The sequence below is a fragment of the Scyliorhinus canicula genome, chromosome 2 (genome assembly GCF_902713615.1).
Source record: "Scyliorhinus canicula chromosome 2, sScyCan1.1, whole genome shotgun sequence".
Classification (NCBI taxonomy): domain Eukaryota; kingdom Metazoa; phylum Chordata; class Chondrichthyes; order Carcharhiniformes; family Scyliorhinidae; genus Scyliorhinus; species Scyliorhinus canicula.
The window spans coordinates 254455506-254473873 of NC_052147.1; the positions used below are offsets into that span (position 1 = coordinate 254455506).

The following is an 18368-nucleotide window of genomic DNA, read 5'->3' on the forward strand; positions in this document are numbered from 1 at the left end:
CATGGGCGTCAGCGCCATTCTGCTAGCTTGCCCAAGTAGCCATTCATCCATCATGTGAAGGGTTCTAAAGGACACAGTGCCAGCTCTGTATGATATCCCTTATGTCCGACAGGAGATTTTGGGGAGAGCTTCGACAGTATAGTTTTGTCCATCACAATTGAGTTGCAATGAACCTTGCAAAGTCTACATCTGGTGCCGTTGGAATTTCTTGGATGCTGCCGGGATGCAGTTTGTTCAGGTTTAAGTGATATGCAAAGGGAAGTGGCAAGGAACATTCGGAAGAGATGGACACTTGGGGTTGTCAGGGCAGGTACAGTAGATTAGTAACCATGCAATTTTAGGCAGGTTTCAGATCTCACTGTCAGAGGGTAATAATTAATGATCAAATGTTAATGTAGATGCTGGGCTGTTGGGCTGTTGATGCTATTAATTCAGCTCAGTGGAGCCAGTCCTGCGCAAGACCTGCCACAGCTGTCACTGAGTTTGCTTAATTATCCTACTGCCTTTGGGCTCTTTTCCCCTTTTTGAAATTGTGGGACAGCACAGTTTCACTGAAGCAGCAATGTGAACAGTGCACAGCTTCCTGTGCTGCATAAGGCTACATCGGAGCACTTCTGCCAGAGTACCCAACAGGAACGGGTGAGCCTTATTGCTTTTAACCCATTGAGTACTCCTTCTAATTTGATGTACTGACAACAGACTACAGAATTAGGTTAAATCGCCATCGTCCCAGATGACCACAGGCTGCTTTCCCCTTTGAGGGGGAGAGCTGACTGGTGGTGGTTTAACCTGAGGACCACCACACCTCAGGTGAGGGGAAAGGTTAAGAAGGATGGGCCTTCAAGAATAAGGTTACTCAAAAACGTCCAATACTTTTTCATCTCCTGAATGCAGCTCGCCGCCAGTCACAAACAATTCGAAGCACCAGGTGTTTTCTCTGCGTTTATAAAATTATTTTTAATTGGATACGTGGGTTACATTATTTTTTTCAATGCGATATTATAGATTTTGTTCTAATCTTTATTGTCACAAGTAGGCTTACATTAACACTGAAATGAAGTTACTGTGAAAAGCCCCTAGTCGCCACATGTTGGCGCCTGTTCAGGTACACAGAGGGAGAATTCAGAATGTCCAAATTACCTGACTGCATGTTTTTCGGGATTTGTGGGAGGAAACCGGAGCACCCGGAGGAAACCCGGGCAGACACAGGGAGAACGTGCAGATTTCGCACAGACAGTGACCCGAGCCGGGAATCGAATCCGGGACCCTGGCGCTGTGAAGCAACAGTGCTAGCCACTGTGCTACTGTGCACCCCTTTATTATAAAGGCTAATTCAACCAAAATGTATTGTAACAGAAACTCAGGCATGAGTAATTTGTTTACATTTGGCATTTGTTTTAGAAAAACAAATCTATGGGGGCTCAAAGCCTTTAGGATGGGAAACTGTTGAAACTTCAGCACAGTTTGATACCCCAATCCAATTAAGCAATAATTATATACAATTGGATGGGTCAGCTGCATATTTCTGCCAAAGGCAATTGAGGATGAATACCAGATGTAAAATGCCACAACTGCAACAAACTACGACAGAAGTTACCATTATGGTTGTATCATTAATTTGCAAAAGAAAATTAAGTGGAAGTTACCAAGCACACTGCAACTTGTGATGTTATTTTACACTTTGGAAAATCACCATGCCTCTTTGATCACACAAACAATTGCAATATGTCAACAAGGTCATATGCTCGGAGTCTACACATGCTCACAATCTCCTGAATCTTAATGCCAGCTGTGTAAAATATAGTCACCAAGAGCTACCCGGATTAACTAGCTCTTAATTGCACTATCCAGAACAGCTATCCATTTTCCAAGTACTCAGCCTATCACAGCTTCCTGAGTTGAAAATCCCTTAAAAGTGGGTGCTCATTCTCGACACGTGGGAAATCTGGTGCTGTTGCAGGATTTAAATGTCTCTTTGTGACAGCCTTTTTGTTGCAGAAGGAAATACCTAGAGGGAGTGAGTGCAACCCGTTGCTGAGATGAGGCCATTGAAATTTCCTGGAAGAATGGAGCAAGAAATGAGAAATGTTAATGACACCGTCACCATACAGCACAGATGGAAGCAGCACTAGAAGAAATTTAATTACTACACTAGTTCAGCCAAGGTAGGAAAATGCTCCATTAACTTCCACTAATACAGTGTATTAAGCATGTGTACCAATTACAAGTAGCCCACCCTCATTGTTTTAAGTACTTCCAGTGTTTACCTTAGAACATAAAAAATAGGAGTACGAGTAGGCCTTATGACCCTTCAAGCCTTCTCCTTCATTAAGTAAGATTATGGCCGATTTATTCTTGGCCTCAACTCTACTTTCTGCCTGTTGCCCATAACCCTCGGCTCCTCTACAGTTCAAATCTATCACCATCCGCTTTAAATCGATTCAATGACTCAATCTTCATGAGGTAGCGAACTCGAAAGATTCACAAGCTTCTGTTAAAAGACAGTCTCCTCATTTCCATCTTAAATAGACAACCCCTTATTCTGAAAATACGGCCCCTAGTTCTAGACTCCTCAATGAGAAGAAAGTTCCCCTCATCATCTACCCTGCAAAGGCCGCTCAGAATCTTTTTTGTTTCAATAAGATCACCTCTCATTCTTCCACATTCCAATAACTATTGGTCAAATCTGCTCAACTTGCCCTCAAAAGACAACACAGTGAATCTTCTTTGAGGTTTTGGACTATCTCTAGTCTTTGCTACATTGAGGATGAGCTCATCAGGACAGTTACTGAAAATGATAGCTTCCTTAGATGGAGCAAGGTTTTGTGGATATATACACCATATATACACCACACACTTTCACCAATGGTAGCATTTACTCACATATATCTAGTGCCAGGGAGAGAAATCATGGAGTTTACCTGTGTATGGGTCCCTTATTTCAAAGAACAAAGAACAAAGAAAAGTACAGCACAGGAACAGGCCCTTCGATCCTCCAAGCCTGCGCCGACCATGCTGCCCGTCTAAACTAAAATCTTCTACACTTTCGGGGTCTGTATCCCTCTATTCCCATCTTATTCATATATTTGTCAAGATGCCCTTAAACGTCACTATTGTCCCTGTGTTGTTCCTCGTGTCTTAATAAAGCTCGCAGTCTCAAGTGTGGAGAAGATGCTTTATTGTGGGTTCGTTCAGTTTCCAGAGCTCGACCTAGAACTACCTTCCAGTGCTAACTACCAGCTTTGCTTGCTGTGTGTCCTGCTTCCCAGCCCCTGCTGTGAAGAGTGTCCTCACTTCCTGTCCTGATGTATTTATATGGCTCTCCCGTGCTCCCTCTAGTGGTCGCTCAGTTGTGTTGCATCTGGTTAACTTGTGATCACCACATCCCCCTTTTTCTCTTAACATATTTTCTTAACATCGTTAAAGAAAATTGTATATCCTGTCCCAGTGTATTTATAGCTCTCCCGCTCGTGTTTGCTCTGTTGTTTTTGTATCTGGTCAATCTACTATCACCACATCCCCCTCTTTCTCATTACATAGTTTCTGTACATCATTAAGGAAAATTATACAAAACAGTAACTTATGATATGCGTATCTATACAAGTGATGATGCTATTGCCTTAGTTAACAAAGCCAATGTATTTATATGTCCAAACTTAATAAACACATTTATGAGTCCAAACTTGATGAATTTGTTCAGAGCTTTTTTTTTTTTCTTTTTGTTGTTGATGACGTGGTGATATTGATATTGCAAGTCCGCTGTGAATGTTGTTGGTGTTCCTTGTTATCTTAAGTACCCAATGCGTCATCCCGAGGTGTTTGCATGGTCACATCACTGATGTTGACTGGCATGGACTTTTTTTTTGTGCTTGTGGTGTTGATTTATTGTCTCATCCGCCTTGGATGCTGGTGTGCTTGCTTGTTCTGGAGCAGACGTGAGTTTGTGCGATTCGTTGTCATCCCATGACATGTTTGTAGTCTTGTTATCGTTTTGCAGTGTGCTGTGGCATCGTCCATCATGTGCCAAGTAGTGCCATTGTGTACAAGTCGTTGTTTCATTGCTGTTGTTTCTGTCGTTCCTGTTTTTGTTGTTTCCGTTGCCGTACTTGTCGCTGTTTTTGTCGTTTCCGTCTTTGTTGTTGTCGCTATCTTTGCTCCTGACTTTGTTGTGTTTGTTGCCATTCTTGTTGTTTCTGCCTCTGTCGTTGTCGCTATCTTTGTGCCTGACGTTGTTGTTTGTCTTGTTGCGTGTCATGTTGCTTTTATTCTTGCTGTTGTCGTTCTCGTTTCTGCTGTGCTTCTTGCTATTGTTGTTTGTCGTGTCGCGCTTCATATTGCTTTTCTTCTTGCTGTTGTCGTTCGCGTTTCTGCTGTGCTTCTTGCTATTGTTGTTGGTCTTGTCGCGCTTCATGTTGTTTTTGTTCTTGCTGTGTTTCTTTTGACTTTTGTTTTTCTTGTTATACTCTATGAGTGTCCCGAGTGGATAATTTGAGTCATTGAGCATTCCGTCTCGCGAGTGGTGCGAATGATCTGATGTTGCATCGGTGCAGGTGACATCAATCAGTTGTGGAGAATTGGATTCCGCATCTTTGCTTTCTTGGTGCTCGTCTTCCGGAGTCAAAGTCTTCTTGATTACATTTGACGCGGTGTCTGTGGACTCTCGGCGCTCCTCTTCTGGAGTCCAAATCTGCATGATTTCAGCTGACGTGGTTTCTCTAGACTCTTGGTGCTCCGCTTCTGGAGTTAAAATCTTCATGATTTCTGTTGATGTTATCTCACTGGACTCCAGGTGCTCCTCTTCTGGAGTCAAAATCGGCATGGTGTCTTTTTGTTTGATGTCTCTGGACTCCAGGTGCTCCTCTTCTGGAGTCAGAATCTGCATGGTTTCTTTCGGCATTGTCTCTGTGGACTCCAGGTGCTCCTCTTCTGGAGTCAAAATCTGCATGTTTTCTTTTGGCGTTGTCTCTCTGGGCTCCAGGTGCTCCTCTTCTGGAGTCAAAATCTGCATGTTTTCTGTCGGCATCGTCTCTCTGGACTGTTGGGTGGCCCGACTCTGTGCTTCTGTACAGACAAGCTGAGAACTGTCAGTCTCCCTGTGATCCTGTACGTCGAGTGCGAGCACCTTGTCACTGTTTTCGCTCTGTGCTTCGGTACAGACAAGCTGAGAACTGTCAGTCTCACTGTGATCCTGTACGTTGAGTGTGATCACCTTGTCACTGTCTTCGCATGCAGTGGGCAGAGGTGCATTGTCTTCTTCTTGTTCCTGTGAGCGTGTTGGACTTTCATAGTCTGCTTTTTCTTCTTGTTCCTGTGAGCGTGTTGGACTTTCATAGTCTGCTCTTTCTTCTTGTTCCTGTGAGCTTGGTAGACTTTCATAGTCTGCTTGCGGTTGCTCAGGTACAGCGGGTTTACCTTCATGGTCTTGTTCATGCTTGGTGTCCGCCCGGGAGTGTTTGCTTGCATCCCTGTTGGCGTCTTTCATCACTCGCACTGTGGAGCCTGTCATCGCTCGCTCCGTGGAGTCTTCCTGTGCTCTCTGTGTGGCGTCGTCTTCATCTTGGGTATTGCTGTCATCCAATGTATCGACGAGCTGCCATGGCACCATGGTGTTGGATTCATCCACCATGAGTAGAGTCGTGTTGAGCTTTGCAACGGTGTCGCTGATGCTGTGATCAGCATGTCCAAATAACTCCTCCATGTCTGAGTAGTATTCTTTGAAACCCATTTCATCTTCGTTGGCTTCTTCTACCACGAGTTGATTCGTGTTGAACTTTGCGACCGTGTCGCTGATGCTGTGATAAGCATATCCGACTGACTCAGCTGTGTCTGAGTAGTATTCTCCGAAAACCAAATCATCCTGGTTGGATTCTTCTACCACGAGTTGATTCGTGTTGAACTTTGCGACCGTGTCGCTGATGCTGTGATAAGCATATCCGACTGACTCAGCCATGTCTGAGTAGTATTCTTTGAAAACCAAATCATCTTGGTTGGATTCATCTACCACGAGTTGGTTCGTGTTGTGCTTTGCGACCGTGTCGCTGATGCTGTGATAAGCATATCCGACTGACCCAGTCAGGTCTGAGAGGTAATCGTCGAAAAACAAATCATCTTTTGTTGTTTCGGAATTCTTTTTGTTCGCTTCACTGTGTGTGGTGAAGGCAGCTTTTTCCAAGGTTTTGTGCAAGTTGTTTTTCACTGTTGGTTTAAGTTCAGGCGTTTTTCTGTGTTCTGAGGCAAGAAAATTTGGTTTTACCACTTTAAGTGTCTTGTTTTCAATTTTCGGGCATTTCCCTTTTAAGTGGGCGTGGCCAGGATTCTCAGACGTCATGACGTCACGCGTAGGAACGACTTGCACATGCGCAAATCGGCTTTCTTTCCTTGTGCGGTTCGGTGTCCATTGCGCATGCGCGGCTTGCGCATGCGCATGACGGTCCGCGACGAAGACTTTTTTTGACTGCGCATGCGCGGTTTGCGCATGCGCATAACGATCGGCGCCGCGATCTTTTGTAAACTGCGCATGCGCGACTTCCGGTTCCGGCGCATGCGCAACTTCCGGTTCCGGCGCATGCGCAACTTCCGGTTCCGGCGCATGCGCAGACGCGATTTGTAGTTCTTTGCTTACCAGAGACTGCAAAATGTGCTCCGACGCCATTTTATCGCGGATTTCAGCGTTTTTTCTTTCTAAAAGTTGTAAGTTACCTTTTCTTTCCGATCTGGACTGGATTTCAGCGTTTTGGCTTTGTGAAAAATTCATGTTATTTCTTCTTTTTGATCTGTACTGTGCATTCGCGATTTCCTGATCTTTTTGTGATTTTTTAAGTCTTGCATCACTCAGTCTCTGTGCAGGTTGGACTGTGAGCATGCCTTGCTGTTCAAATTTCTCACAGTACTCTTCAAATTTGTTTAGTAACGTTTGTAAGCTGTTCCTGTCTTCACCTTTTGAGTGTTTAAGTCCATTATACACTTTCTTATTGACAGGCCCTTCGATGAGAATTGCTATTTTAATTTTGTCTGAGGCGTCTGCTACATCATTAGCTATGAGATAAAAATCGAACATTTGTTTGAACCTTTTCCAGACATTTATTACATTACCAGTCGTGTCCAGCTGAGGTGGGTATCCATGCCACATCCTCGAATTAGCGATGTCTTCCCCAGTCAAATGTCCAGTAGGAGATTTCCATGCCATTTTGTGCTTTCTGTATCTGCAGCTGAGTTGTCCTGTCGTAAGCGTCTGAAATCACTCCTAGGTACCATGTGTTGTTCCTCGTGTCTTAATAAAGCTCGCAGTCTCAAGTGTGGAGAAGATGCTTTATTGTGGGTTCGTTCAGTTTCCAGAGCTCGACCTAGAACTACCTTCCAGTGCTAACTACCAGCTTTGCTTGCTGTGTGTCCTGCTTCCCAGCCCCTGCTGTGAAGAGTGTCCTCACTTCCTGTCCTGATGTATTTATATGGCTCTCCCGTGCTCCCTCTAGTGGTCGCTCAGTTGTGTTGCATCTGGTTAACTTGTGATCACCACAGTCCCTGCTTCCACCACCTCCTCCGGCAGCGAGTTCCAGGCACCCACTACCCTTTGTGTGAAAAACGTGCCTCGTACATCTCCTCTAAACTTTGCCCCTTGCACCTTAAACCTATGCCCCCTAGTAATGGACCCCTCTCCCGTGGGAAAAAGTCTCTGACTATCCACCCTGTCTATGCCCCTCATAATTTTGTAGACCTCTATCAGGTCACCCCTCAACCTCCGTCGTTACAGTGAGAACAAACCAAGTTTATTCAACCTCTCCTCATAGCTAATGCCCTCCATACCAGGCAACATCCTGGTAAATCTTTTCTGCACCCTCTCTAAAGCCTCCACATCTTTCTGGCAGTGTGGCGATCAGAATTGAACACTATACTCCAAGTGTGGCCTCACTAAGGTTCTATACAGGTGCAACATGACTTGCCAATTTTTATACTCAATGCCCTGGCCAATGAAGGCAAGCATGCTGTACGCCTTCTTGACTACCTTTTCCACCTGTGTTGCCCCTTTCAGTGACTTGTGGACCTGTACACCTAGATCTCCCTGACTGTCAATACTCTTGAGGGTTCTACCATTCATTATATAATCGCCACCTGTATTAGACCTTCCAAAATGCATTATCTCACATTTGTCCGGATTAAACTCCATCTGCCATCTCTCTGCCCAAGTCTCCATACGATCTAAATCCTGCTGTATCCTCTGACAGTCCTCATCGCTCTTCACAATTCCACCAACATTTGTGTTGTCCACAAACTTCCTAATCAGACCAGTTACATTTTCCTCCGAACAGCAAAAGTCCCAGCACTGATCCCTGCGGAACACCACAAGTCACATCCCTCCAATCAGAAAAGCACCCTTCCATTGCTACTCTCTGCCTTCTATGACCTAGCCAGTTCTGTATCCATCTTGCCAGCTCACCTCTGATCCCGTAGGACTTCACCTTTTGTACCAGTCTGCCATGAGGGACATTGTCAAAGGCCTTACTGAAGTCCATATCGACAACATCCACTGCCCTATCTGCATCAATCATCTTTGTGACCTCCTCGAAAAACTTTCTTAGCCTCGACAGCTTCTGTTGACAAGCTTGGCAATGTGCTTTGAGTCCTACGGAATAGAATAGTGTGCACAGAATGAAGCTATTCAGTCCCTCAAATCTGTGCCAAAATTAAGTCCAGTCAATCCAATCTCCGCCGCCTGTTCTTTCCTTATATTTTTTTTCTCCAAGTATTTATCAATTTACTTTTAAATCTAAATCTGTATCTACCACAATATTAGGGAGGGAGTACATTCCAAATCCTAACCACTCTTTGCGTAAAAGATTTTTTCATGCGTCTCCTCTGGTTCTTTTGCTAATCAGTGTAAACTAAGTGAAATCTTCTTATCGATGTCCTTCAGCCATTGGAAACCATTTCCATTTATTCTCTCTGAACTCTTCATAATTTTATACGCCTCTATCAAATCCCTTTCGGCGTCTTTCCAAGACACCGAACAACCCTCAAAGAGAAGAACCCCAGCTTCTCTGTAATCCCTCATTATTGGAACCATTCCAGTAAATCTCTTCTGAACCCTCTACGAAGCTGTCACATCCATCCTGTACCTTGAATTGTAAAGCATGGTCACGCTGCTTTAGAAGGTTCAGAACAAATTCTTCACTTTTACATCCTATGCCTCTATTTATGATACACTTTACCACGACTTTGTCAGACAATTATACACAATTTGGCTGTTCATACTATGCAACCAGCTCTGCTTCTTTGAACCTGGCCCTATGCAATATTCAGACAGCAACATCAAACAGGCTGAACCTCAGGCAGCACCACAAAAAACAATCACAATGAGAACATTTTGAACTAACACTGACAATTCTATTGGTGCTTGACTCCTGGGTTTTAGTTCTAAGTTCAAAAATGAAAAAGCCTTCCAGTAAATTAGCACTAACCAATTCACCTGCGTAATGTGCTATTTCTATTCATACACATGGGGCTGGATTCTCTGTTCTGGAGACTAAGTCCCCACGCCGGCGTGTAATCGGTGGCGTTTTATGCCAGAAAAATTGGCGCAAAATGGCCACCGAAACGGCCTGGAGAATTGCCGGTCCCGTGGTCGCGCATGCGCACCTCAGTGGCCTGCGGAGGCCGTGCCATGCTTCATGGCGGATACTGCTCGCGGACCCGGCCCGCAAAAATAGTGCTCCCTTCGGCCAGCTCACGTGCCCCGGACCCCCCCCCCCCCACCATGGTGCCCCCAGCCCCGAATATATCCCCCCTGCCCGCGAATCGGCTCTCCCCCGACTGTGGCGGTGCTGGACTGAGTCCACCGCCGCCACGCTGACTTCCCGACGGGTCAGACCACACATGACCCATGCCGCTTTTCAGGGGGCAGAGCATCGGAAGTGGCTTCGGGATTGGGGATTCCAGCCCATGGGCTTGAACAGAGAAATTACACTTTGTATTAAGTGATAAATATTTTCTCATTTTAAAGTAAAACTAACCACACTTACAAGTGCCCAGCATGGAGTATATAATGGGAGAGCAAAATCCTGCAGATTCTGAAATAAAATGAGTAAATGCTGGGAAGACTCAGTTGGCCAGTGAGCAGAGAAATGTTTCAGGTTCACATCTGCGCTAGTTCTGATGTGAGGTCACTGACTTTTGTTTCTCCCTGCATAGATGCTGCCAGACATGCTGAACATTTCCAGCACTTCCCATTACTATTAGAACAAAAATAACCCCTCTTGTCAGCTCTCAAAAAGACTTCTTGTGAGTCTCTCATTCCCCATGAGCAAGAAACCCAGCAGGTACTGCCTGCAATCTGTTGCAGCACAACATTTAGCATGAATTTCAAAAATATGGTTAAGGTAGGAAGAAAACACAATCAACTTGCTGAGCCAAAAAACAAACAATTGTCAAAGCAATAAATTGATAATTAAAAAAAAGCTGAGTAATTAATTAAAAAAGGCCATTAAAAAGTTCCAAGCAACAGAGCTAACTAATGATGCCATTTTTGCCTTTTCGATTTAAGAAGCAGAGTAAGAGAGAGGCAGACTTAGGCCCCAAGTCCTGGTCACCAGGGATGGGGGAGGGGACTGTGGCTGAGATTGCGCTGACCTCGCGTTCACATCTGGTGGTGCACACTCTGAGCTGGTCTCATCAGAACTTTTATGAAAGTACAGGTCAGAAGCACGTTGTCTCTCAGTCTTGATTTTAATTCTCTCCCGGATGTGGAAATAATTGCAAGTTGCAAACTCTGTTTGAGGCATTGGTGGATCGGAAATTATTCTACCTAAACTGCAACAGCAAGCTTTGAGAAGAATGCGGATCACCGTTCTACATTCTCCTGCAGTCTGTATGGGAACTGGCTTAAGTTTTTTTACCATTTCTCACTCTCAAGACATTTCCTTTCATATTCTCTTCAGTACTTTGTTAATATTACATACACCTGCCAACCATCAGCATTTTACAGCCTTATAATGTAATAATACATACTTACAAAAAACTTCCACTTTAAGAAACAAGTCAAATCTTTGTAAATAACTTTGAAATGATGACACAGTTCCTTCCTTTCAATTTCTTCCCATAACTGAAGCCTAATTTGCCTACAATTTGTTTGGAAATTCAAATTTATTTTTCTCCGTTTCAGCAGTTTCCATCTTCTTCCTCCAACAAATTGGGCTAAAAGCGGGCTTTGTGGTTTGCTGAGCGGGACCCGGCGGGGAATGGGAGGGCGGGGGGGGGAAAGCGGGCGTCAAGTGTCTCTATCTGTGACCTATCCGCACCCATGCGTATCGAGATGGAGGAGACAATGCAGTTTTGATGTACTCTCTACACCTGCATCTTTCAGCCGATACAATTGCAGTGCTGCATCCTCTTTACCTGAAGGGCTAATTGTGGACTCTGAAAACAGCAGGTAGACTGACCAAAGACCTAACAGACGGCGTGCACTTCCACTGGTGCCCTTGTCGAGTAGAACTCCCTTGAGGCAGCCAATTAGCATGCCCTGTCCTGGAGCTCCATCGGATTGGACTTCGGTGATCAGTGCAACCTGTAGATATGGCTGTGCCCCTCCTGCACAGAGTGGTGATGTTGCTAATGGGGAAAGCTTCAGTTGAGCCCAGAACCCCCATCTCCAAGGGCGCTTATAACATCCAACTCTTTTTGAAAATAAATTACACTAAATCCTTTCCGAAATGATCTTTCTTTCTCCCTATTCTGCCATTCCAAACAGTCATAAAAGTTTAAAATGGGATTTTGTTCCCTTCTGAGGGAATCTAGAACTAGGGGGCACAGCTTAAAAATAAAGAGTCTCCCTTTTAAGATGAAAATGAGGGGGAATTTCTTCTCTCAGGAGGCTGCTAATTTTGGAATTCTCTTTCACAGAGGAGGCTTGGTCAGTCAATATAGTTAAGGCTGAATTAAACGCAGCCCAGAAACCCTTCGGGTGTTGATGCTGGGGCAGGATTCATGGACTTCCACGACAGCAAAAGTTAAAACTGCACCTGGACCGATTCAACGTCCAAGGAAGGGCTAGCACCGGCGCCACGTGGAATTGATTCCATTGAGAAACGGTGCAGGATTCGCTGGGTCCATGATTGACACTCGGGAGGCTGACAAGCTGCAGCCGCATATAAACATTGCACTCCCCCCAACTCATCCCAGCCAACAAGATGGCACTGGTTGCGCTGGAGCACACACATCCTGCTGATAGGTCGGCTGGGGCCAGAGGGCACCTAGGGGGGTACTCTGGGTGGACACCCATATGACCTGTGGCCCTAAGCTCACAGTGGGCAGTCAGTGGCGTGCATGGCTGCCTTGCTGGCTGCGGTAATAGTGCTCCCTGCCATCCAGTCCAACCCCACAGCCCAGCTCCTGGCAACCCCCCGCTATACCCCCAGCCCTGGCAGAAGCCCTTCTGCCAGCAGCATGACTGCCAGCAAACTATGGCGATGTTGGACACTTTCCATACCCCCCTCTCTTCCTCAGCAGGCACCACACCGGTCTCATTATTTTTAAAAGCAGACATGAACCGCAGCGTCGGGAATGTGGCCCATCGGAGGAGGAAAATCACGGAGGCCCTGGAGAATACTGGGTCAGGCCCACCAATGTTATGCAAACGGTGTACACTGTACGTGCGTTCCAGAACGCATTAGCGCCGCGTTTGAGAATCACGATTTTGCGTCAAATCGGCTCCTGCCGCGATTTTGGCGTCGGAACCGATTCTCCACCCAATTGTGCTTTGCGATTTCAGCGTCAGCCAATGGAGAATCCCGCCTATTATATTTCTTCCTGTCTCCTGGCTGAGACAAAGATCTACAAAGGAATAAAGGATTATGTAGGGCAGGCAGGAAAGTGGAGTTAAAACCATAATCGGATCAGGCATCATCTTATTGAATGGTAGAGCAGGCTGGATGGGCTCTGGTCTGCTCCTGCTCCTCTTATGTTGTTATGACCTTGTGAAGCACAAACTCTGACACATCTCTTTATCATTACAAACAAATGTTTTTGCTGTCCTCATACCACACACTCACAGCAATCTCTTCTTATACACCACCATTTTCAGAATCAGTAACCCCTCCTATGATTCCTTCCCAACTTCACATTCCATGCGCTTGGCTTTCTATTCATGACCAGGTTACAGTACTGATGAGGTTATGTTCCTTTCCCTCTACTCCAGGGAGCATCCTCGTTTACGTGAAGATTGCCAAATTGTGGCTTACGCAGTGAGCTTTACTTTGGAGCAGGGTAAGGAGGCGTGCCCTAAGTCTACTTAGCAAGAAGGGGGATTAAATCCCCCACTGTTGGTGGCATTCTGAATCATAGGCGAGCCATCTAGCCAATTGAGATAAGCAGGCCCCAAGAACTCATGTTACTAGATAAATAATTTAAAGAACACAGGCAGCATTGGGGTCAAATGTGAGTCCCATCCTGCACCGTGTAAGGAGCAGCCATCCATCATTGATTTTACCTGCATTGCACAGCTAATGGCTAGAGGGCACGTTCACCATTCATTTAAGGACAGCAGACATACTCTCAAAGCTAATGGGCCAATAGGAAGCCCTCCAGAGCGAAAGAAACAGCAGCCTGTGATTGCAGGTAAGAGAGAGAGGGGGCACCTTAAGAAGGAGGCATTTGCTTAGATATTCTAAAACATTTGAAATAAAATATAGCCGCGGCTGCTACATCACCATTGTGGAGATAGAAGTCTTCCACAGGGTGGCATGTAGCCCAGTTACAGCCAAGTAGGCAGGGAGAGCCTTCAAGACTGCCCAGAGAGCTGACTCCCCTATCTTGGGCCTTCAAGGCTGACTGGAGAGGCAGCACACCCTATATTGGATCTTCAAGAGTGCCTTGAGAACTGATTCCTTGATGTGCCACTGGAGGTTTTCCTACAGACACCTGCCATATTTCTAATGGCAAGTGGGTCTTCGGAAATTCTAGTTGGCCACTGCTTAATTAACCTCTAGTTAAGCACTGCTTAATTAACCTCTTAATGACCTTCACAAGATTCCTGCTGTTTATGGTTGGGTAGCTATTCTGCCCCCAATCTGTCCTTTAGGAAATGGCTCAAGTGTGAGGTGGTGCAGGTAAACCAGCACACTGGCCAGCTGCAAAAGATTATAGGCTCTCCCGCTTCTGCTCTCAACCCTTTATTAGGCCGCAAATCCTGCCCCATGCTCCTATCAATTCATTTTCAGAATGTCTTTTAAAAAAATCTGCAAGTAATAATTTGGGATTAGTAAAAGGAAACATGAAGCTGTCAGACTGTTACAAAACTAATGCCCTTCAGTAAAGGAAACATTCCACCTTACCTGTCAAGCCCATATGCCAAAGTGGTTGGGTCTTAATTGCAATCTGTAATAAAATGGATAAGCAAGGCACTCAGTTGTATCAGATAGCTTTCAAGAAGGTCGGCCATCATCTTCCCAAGGACAACTAGGGATGGGAAACAAAGACCTGCCTAGCCAGTATTACCTGCATACATGGATCAAAGGGGAAAAAAACATTCTAATTGTGCACAATTCTGGTCACCACACTACCAGAAGGATGTGGAGGCTTTGGAGAGGGTGCAGAGGAGGTTTACCAGGATGTAGCCTGGTCTGGGGGGTATCAGCTATGCGGAGAGGCTGAATAGACTCGGACTGTTTTCATTAGAACAACAAAGGTTGAGGGGTGACCTGATAGAGGTCTACAAGATTATGAGGCGCATGGATATAGTGGATGGGCAGGCACTCTTTCCCAGAGTGGAGGGGTCAGTCACCAGGGGGCATAGGTTTAAGGTCCATGGGTCAAGGTTTGGAAGAGATGTGCGAAGCACATTTTTTACACAGAGGGTGGTGAGTGGCTGGAAGGCGCTGCCAGGGGAGGTTGTGGAAGCAGATACATTAGTGGTGTTCAAAAGGCATCTCGACAATACATGGATAGGATGGGGATAGAGGGATACGGCACTAGGAAGTGCTGAGGGTTTTGGCCAAGGGTGGTGATGCACGATCAATAACTCCCGAAGCGAGATTGTAGGACAATTGAAGGCTTTATTGAACTAGATGTTTCCCCCAGCAGCGTAGGTGCAGAATGCAGCAGCTTGGGAAACACAGACTCTTATACTCCGCCTTACTGGCCGGAATCAGCAGGCAGGCTTCACCAGTGATCTTACAGAATCAGGTACCTCCAACACCAATGATCTTACAGCATCAGGTATCTCCACCTAGGTACCGTAATACCCCTAATACCAACTACCACAGGTGGTATCATGACCGGTACAGGCTTGGAGGGCCGAAGGGCCTGGACTGTGCTGAATTGTTCTTTGTTCTTTGTTCAATCCTTGCCTCTTCTCCAACTTTCAGCATGTAAACTACATGTCTCCACTGTCCTATTCAACAGCCATATACTAACTCTCATCCTCTTTCTGCAGCACCAAACAGCATTTAAGTTGGGGGAAAAAGTACACCTGACAGCATGGCCCTCATGCAAGCATGAAACTCGAAGATTAGTGTCCAGAGCAGAGCCATGAACACTGTGGAAGAGGATGCCGGAGGCTTTCCTGAGCAGGCCATCTGCACTTTACATATAACTCTTCATATGCATCAGCAAAAGCTTTGCAACTTCAAGCTGAATTCTCAAGATTGTCCCCTGCTATTGTCCAGATTACCCGTGCCATGCTAACTCTTGTCCTTTTTCACTCTATTAATGAAACACAGCCTGCAATAACTAATCTACGCTGATTATGCAGAACAGGGGGAATAAGGGTGCAGGTGCACTTAGCAGGTAGCGTACTTACGCATGGAAAGTTAAGATGGTACAATGAGGATGCCAGCTGGGCAAGTAAAATAGCAGGAAATGATATAATAAGCATGATTCAGCCAAGAGAATATGTGGTAGCTTTGGAATTCCCCCTCTGTGCATAGATACAAGACTGCGAGCATTTTTCGGCAGCCCTTCAGCGGGAATGTACAATTTCTCACGTAGCTCGGCAATGAATTGTTTATAGTCATTTTATTTGGGACATGAAGCAGAAATCTCATGCAATAAAATGTATTTCTTTGCACATTTTATCCAACCAAATTCTGCAGGATTATTACGAAGAAAGGGATCTCATCACAGTGCGACAAATGTTGTCCCCATTCCACCTTGAAACTAGAAAACAATGGTATTTTGGAGCTTTGCTCCATCCGGGTTAGTTAGACGCATCCTTCACATTTAATAGACTTAGAAATATTTACTCAAAGATGTGTAAAAAGTATTTTTCTCCTCCATGGAGTCCTAAGTGGCATGACATAATGAACTTCAAATTAAAGAGATACAGTTTAGCCTTGGTTGGATGCGCCATATTAATATTGCCTTCGTCGTGAAACCACAAATTGCCCACTTTAAGGGTGATAGCTGTTTCCCCCCTCTTTACTCTGTCCAGCCCCCACATCATTTTGAACATCTCTATCAAATTGATCACATTGTTGCTACATTGGAAATTATTAGAGTTTACCCCCTATCTGAACGTCTTTTCAAGGTATTGGGGGAACAAAAACATCTTGCATTATTAAATATGGCATTGTTTGTACTGTTCCTAAGACTTGTAAGTTAAATAAACTGTTGTACATTTATCGAATACTATTCAAGATAAACTAAGTATATTTGCGAATGTATAAATATATGAAATATGTATTTAATCAAGTCTATAGTTTTGATCTTGTAGCACTAAACTCAGTCTTTCTGAAGACACCTCATCAGCTGTATGATTTCCATACTACCAATGACTTATCGAGTACTCTATTGAACATCATTTCCTCCTGAGATTTATCATAGAATCATGGAACTTACAGTGCAAAAGGAAGCCATTTGGCCCATCGAGTCTGCGCTGGCTCTTGGAAAGAGCACCCTACCTAAGCCCATACCACCACCCTCTCCCCATAACCCAGTAACCCCACCTAACACTGAGGGCAATTTTGGGCACTAGGGATGCTCCTAATGAGTCAACCAAATTTAGTCCTTTTGAACTAATCTTTGGTCATGCGGTAAGAGGACCACGTAGATCGATTAAGGAAAAATTGGTGAGTGAGAAGTCGGAAATTATATTATTGGATTACGTGTCAAATTTTAGGGAATGATTAAATAGAGCAGGTGAATTGGCTCGACAACATTTTAAAGTTGCACAAAATGTGATGAAATGGCTAGCGGACAAGAAATCCAAAGTCTGTTGTTTTACCAGTGGACATAAAGTTTTAGTGTTGTTACCAGTGGCAGGTGAACCTTTAAAAGCAAGGTTTTGTGCACCTCATCAGATTGAAAGAAAATTAAGTGAGGTGAATTATGTGCTAAAAACACCAGATAGAAGGAAGACTCACCGAGTGTGTCATGTGAATATGCTTAAAAGGTTCTTTGAAAGGGAAGGAGAGAAAAAGGAGGAGGTTTTCATGATTCTAACTCAAAGTGACGAACCAAATCCAGATGACTGTGAATTTGACATACCTCAAATTAAATTGGAAAACGAGGTTGTTCTTAAAAATTGGGATAAATTGTTGCGTTACCTTCCAGAGGAATAACGAACTGACCCGAAAGAGTTATTTTTAGAGATTTAGTTGAGCTTGATTAAGAGCAGCATTGTTTTCTTTTACATTTTTTCATGGGATGTGAGCATTATTGGCAAGGCCAGCATTAGTAGCCTTTTCCTAATTGCCAGTGAGAAAGTAGTGGTGAGCCAATTTCTTGAACTGCTATAGTCTATCTGGAGTAAGTACATCCATAATGCTAACAGGAAGAGAGTTCCAGGTTTTTGGTCCAGCGACAGTGAAGGAACGGTTGTGTAGTTCCAAGTCACAATGGTGTATGGCTTGGAGGGAGACTTGGAGGTGGCGGTGTTCCCTTGCGTCTGTTGCCATTGTCAATCTTGGGTGGTAGTTGCCGTGAATTTGAAAGGTGTTGTCGAAGGAGGCTTGGAGAGTTGCTGCAATGCATCATATACTACAGTCTGTTGCCACTTGTGTCAGTGGTGGAGGGACTGAATGTTTAGGGTGGTGGATGGAGGGGTCGAACAGCAGGCTGCTTTGGCCTGGATGGTGGCAAGCTCCTTGAATGTTGCTGGAGCTGCACTAATTCAGGCAAACAAGATGTATTCTCATGCACTCCTGACTTGAGCCTTGTGGATGATGGACAGGCTTTGGGGAGTCAAGAGGGGAGTGACTTGAAATGGCACGGTAGCACAGTGGTTAGCACTGTTGCTTCACAGCGCCAGGTTCCCGGGTTGGATTCCCACTTGCGTCACTGCCTGGCTCGAGTCTGTCCGCGTGGGCTTCCTCCGGGTGCTCCGGTTTCCTCCCACAAGTCCCGAAAGACGTACTTATTAGATGAATTGGACATTCTGAATT

General features: G+C 45.0%; 1 long non-coding RNA gene across 2 annotated transcripts; it reads left to right on the forward strand.

Moving 5' to 3' along the window:
- The first annotated feature begins 519 nt into the window (after positions 1–519).
- On the forward strand, positions 520–16647 carry LOC119962099. Of its 2 annotated transcripts, none has more exons than XR_005459809.1 (3): positions 520–639; positions 1999–2165; positions 15422–16647. It is a non-coding gene; the product is annotated as an uncharacterized LOC119962099 (long non-coding RNA). The 2 variants fall into 2 exon arrangements; XR_005459810.1 differs by having other exon boundaries at positions 521–639; positions 1985–2165.
- The last annotated feature ends 1721 nt before the right edge of the window (positions 16648–18368 follow it).